We start from the raw sequence: 5000 nt of genomic DNA, 5'->3' as shown, positions 1-5000 counted from the left end.
ACACACAGAGACACACACAGAGACACACACAGACACACACACACACACACAGACACACACACACACAGACACACACACACACACACAGACACACACACACAGACACACACACGCACACACAGAGACACAAACACACACACACACACACACACACACACACACACACAGACACACAGAGAGAGACACACACACACACAGACACAGAGAGAGAGACACAAACACACACACACACAGACACACACAGAGGCACACGCACACACAGAGGCACACACACACACACACACACACACACACAGACACAAACACAAACACAGACACACACACAGACACACACACAGACACACACAGACACACAGAGAGAGACAGAGAGAGACAGAGAGAGACACAAACACACACACACACACAGACACACACAGAAAGAGCATGGGAACAGGGCAGTGAAAGGCACGCACACACGTGTGCATAAATAACGTCTGGCCGCACTAACATGTCAGAGAGCGCTCGACACATGGCGCAGGGCTACACGCCCAGTACGCACCACACGTGGGGCCCAGAGCTCCCTGCGGTTACACAGAGAAAACACACAGAGCGGTTTCATTACACCACACGGGAGGCTTTACAGCACTAAAGGGACACGGAACTACATTTCCCACGTCACTCTGGCTCTCTCTACATCGCCCTTTCCTTTTCTCCTGCACTCTTTCTTTTCCATTCTTTCTAACTTTCTAACTTTATCTTGCATTTTGCCCTCCTCTCGTTTTCTCTTTCTCTCTCCCTCGCTCTCTTTCTCAAGTGAACTCAGTTTTATATTTCTATACTGCAGGCTTTGTCCTAGGTGTTGGGGCTGGGGAATAGTGTCACACAGATCATCACCGACAGCCAATCCGTTATGAGTAAAGGTCCCCTGCTCCCTTCACCCATAAATCCCCAACCAATCACGTTCCAGAGCGATGAAGACATCTTGTATGCAATTTCAGGACCAAGCACCAGAGCAATCATGTCTTTGCGATCACCATCTCTGGCTTGCAATTTCACAGCCAATCACACAGGAGATGAGAAACTTGATCTTGGGGTGGGGGTGTGTACTGCTGGACTGACTGAAGTTTGGAAAGGAGGGTAGGACAGTCAACTTCAGATTTGTGACTTTTAACAAAAAGTGGTGCATTGCATGCAATACATTTTGAGGTAGTCTTTCTTGATTGAAAGCTGTCAAGGGTGTATCCACGCCTTGCAGAATATTGGGCAAACATTGACCTATCCCCTTTCCAGCTCTTATTTTCCTTTTAACGGGGGTCCCACAGGGACCAGTCCTCGGGCCAATTCTGAGCCCCAACAGCAGGCCGAACACATCATTGCTATGAACTAACTCACTATCATTGCTAGTGTGTCCCAGACACAATCCACTGTACCCGCCACTGCCCTGTCATCCTGAATGAGACTAAACGTTCCCCAGTTAGCGATTGCAGCCTCACCTTTGACAGCCATGTAATCACAGCTCCTACATCTGTAAACAATCTGAGAGCATCGTCAGACTCCAAACACCCCTCTGAAGCACATAATAATCACACTGCGAAGATCTCTTTCACCTCAAAAACATCTCCGGTATTCAATCCAGCCTTCTGCCAACGGCGGGGGGAAAAAAAAGGACATACCTCCTGCCATTGTCTCACATGCGGCTTACCTGAACACCCTTTTTATAGGGTGCGCTGAAGCCGTACGCAAACTATAATTAGGCTAATTTTCGGCAGGCCAGATTACTAGCCAGCAGCCCACACACAAGCGCATCACTCGAGTTGCCCTGCGGTCTGCATTTCAAAGGCTCTTTTACCTAACCGCCCCTCATTCCAGTCTCTTTCCTAATCCTCTGAGATTTACCCCCGTTTCCCCTCGGTTTTGGACACCCCGTTGTATTGAATTTGCGCTCTTCCTCTCTTTTTTCCCCCCCTTTTCCTCTTTTCTGTGGCTCGGTGTCAAGGGATATCCTGTTCCGTGATGTTTTCATGTTTCATTGTGTGTATGTGAACAACAACAAAAAAATAAAACCCAGTTTAAAAGAATCTGAGCTCCTGGCTGCAAGGTCTGCCAATTCTGAAGAGTGCCAACAAGCATTTGATGAATTCAGAATTTATGCACGCTACTCAAAAGATGACAATTTTCCCTCATTGCAATTCCGTACCAATCATACCAATGACTCATAGCCAGTTTACCGATATTGAACATCCAGGATCTTTATACAATTTTACTAACTAGTATTATTATTGTTGTTGTTGTTCTACTTTGTATTCTGCTTGTACTCGAAGGCTTTACAGAAATTAAAAGTATCATCATTTACGCTTAATTAAAACGTACTTTACATTTTCTCATTTGACAGTTGGTGAAAAATGAGATTAACTGACCTAAATACGCATTAAGTCTAACAGAAACAGCTGCAGTTCACACAACTGACCCCGCGCTTTATTTATGCAAAACAATAAATAAATAAAAAAAAGTCTGCCGCTCTCTCGCAAATGATTCATTGCCAGCCGCAAGTTATGGGAATCGCTCAAAGTCACGTGACCCCGTTTTCTCCTGACAAAGCATTCTGGGAACACCTGCCCGGAGTGGATGCACTGCACACAATCAGAAGCGATTGTTTTTAGTGCATTTTTTCCCGGCCTCCATTTTAATGGAAATTCAGCGCACGTTTAAAGGGACCTCGTCCGGGATTACGCCCCTCTGATGAGGCCGTGGCGGCCTCGTTAAGGGCGGTCTCACGCTGAAAAGCTCCAGGGAAGCACTGGAGAGGGAGTGCTGGAGTACACTGAGAGTGGATGTGTGTTTCTTTCTGAGAGCACCCCCCCCCCTGTCCTCAGCACAGAGCCTCCGCAACAAGGACAAATACGCACATACGCCAGCACCGCCTACTGAGGGCCCTGTTTGCCCATCTGACCATGGGGAATCTCAAGAGGGGTGTGTGTGTGTTTGCGCCCGTTTATATGAGAGTGTGTGTGAGAGTGTGCGCGCTTGTGCGTCTCTGTGCCTGTGTGTGTGTGTGAACATCTTTGAATACGTATCAGTGGGAACGTGTGCGTGTGTGTCTCTGAGTGTGTGTGTGTCTGCATGTCTCTTGAGTGTGTGTGTGTGTCTGTGTGTGTGTGCCTGCGTGTCTCTGAGTGTGTGTGTGTGTGTGTGTGTCTCTGAGTGTGTGTGTTTATGTGGAATTAGCGTAATGAAAGCCTCCTGCCAACAGTTCCTCTCTGCCTCCATCCTGTCTGGGTGTTAGAACTTATCAAAGAGCAGCTGTTGCCCCAGCCTAACCCTCTCTATTACACACACATGCGTGCACACGTGTACACACACACACACACACCCACACACACACACACACACACACACACACACACACACACACACACACAAAGGTTCACAAAAACACAGGTACACGATGTGCACAGGCAGACAGATAGAGACAGATAGACACACACGGACACGGGCACACACACGCACATACACACACACACACACACACACACACACACACAAACTCATCTCTCCTAATCCCTTTACTGCCGTCTCCGCCCTGCTCCACAGTCCTCCCCTGCCTGTGCAATCAGACCGGCTCACAATCGATACGCTGGCGGAAAAATTAAGCCTTTCTATTTCAGGCACAGATTCAGGAGCGAGAGTGCGTTTGAGAGTGCGTTTGAGAGTGCGTTTGAGAGTGCGTTTGAGTGTGCGAATCACCCCTCCGAGGCTTGGTTATCCCTCGTCCCCCCCCCCAATTAGACGACAAACGGAGGGCGTGTGGTTATTTGAGCTCAGCACCCGAAAAGCGTATCGGGCCCCCCTGCCCAGAACAGCGCTCGGATAGGCCTGGGGTAGCACAGCTGCAACCTGGTACTCCTGCTTCCCTAGCACTGAACCACATCGCCTGTCTGGCTGTTTTTGATGTATTTGCATAATTAACCTGCAAAGAGACTTTTGTAATAGAAACACGTATCTATATTGTATGTGGAGGGACACATGACGTGCTTGAGTAGGGGTATGGCATCTACAGCGAGCTAATGCTAGCATTAATGCTATCTACGGTCTTCGGTAAGGTTAAAAAACATGTATTAAAAAAAGCTCTAGTCATAAATGTGCATATACTTTTTCCAAAATATACCACGGTTCTCTTTGGACATCCCGCCTATTGTTGAGCAGTGATTCGTCAGCGGAGAGTGGCGGGAAAAATGATACGCTGGGAAAAATTGTACACGGCGCCGGTTACGGCAGCGTATGAGTGCCTCTGTTACACAAGCACCGTGCGGGGGTAGGTCAGGCCCGGATACAGGAGGACATTTAGGAAGGATTGGTCTTAATGTTTTAGACGATGCTGAGGCAGTGTGGACTGGAGGTGAGAGGAGGGAGGAAGAGGAGGGCTTTGGGGGGGATGAAGACTGAAGCCCTCACTGGGGCACGGCTGGAGGAATGCGTGGAATCAGCAATGCTGCAGAAAGGGAGGGGGGGGGTGTTAGCACTGTGCAATGAGAGGAGGGAGGGGCAGAGAGTTTTGGGGGTAGGGGAGGGGCGGAGGGTTTTGGGGGTTTGGGGTGGGGGCGGAGGGTTTTGGGGGTAGGGGCGTGGGGCGGAGGGTTTTGGGCGTGGGGGTGGGGGCAGGGGCGCGGGGTTGTACAATAGGGGCTGGGAGAGGGTGGAATTCCCAGATTCTGCCGTCCGGAATCAAAGCGGACCCGTGTGAAGGTGTGCCAAGAGGGGGGGGGGAGGGGGGAGATAACAAAAACAGGGAATGGCAGGAGGAGGCCAGCATTAGACAGCCTGCCTGGTCCTGCTGCATTCCTGCTCAGAGATGCATATCAAACACACACACACACACGCACACAGACACACAGACACACAGACACACACACACACTCAAACACACAGACATCACATACTGTATACACGTACATACACACGCACACAGAGACACTCAGACCTGTGTATATCACATGTGCACATGCATGACAGCACATGGGTTT

The 5000-nt window shown here is 49.4% G+C and overlaps 1 protein-coding gene across 1 annotated transcript in view; it reads right to left on the bottom strand.

Moving 5' to 3' along the window:
- Window positions 1-5000, bottom strand: part of tle2a (TLE family member 2, transcriptional corepressor a) — a 48722-nt gene that overhangs the window by 30921 nt on the left and 12801 nt on the right.

This window comes from Conger conger, chromosome 4 (assembly GCF_963514075.1).
Source record: "Conger conger chromosome 4, fConCon1.1, whole genome shotgun sequence".
NCBI lineage: Eukaryota > Metazoa > Chordata > Actinopteri > Anguilliformes > Congridae > Conger > Conger conger.
The sequence above is the reverse complement of the archived record's forward strand: the minus strand, read 5'-3'. Positions and strand labels throughout refer to the sequence as shown.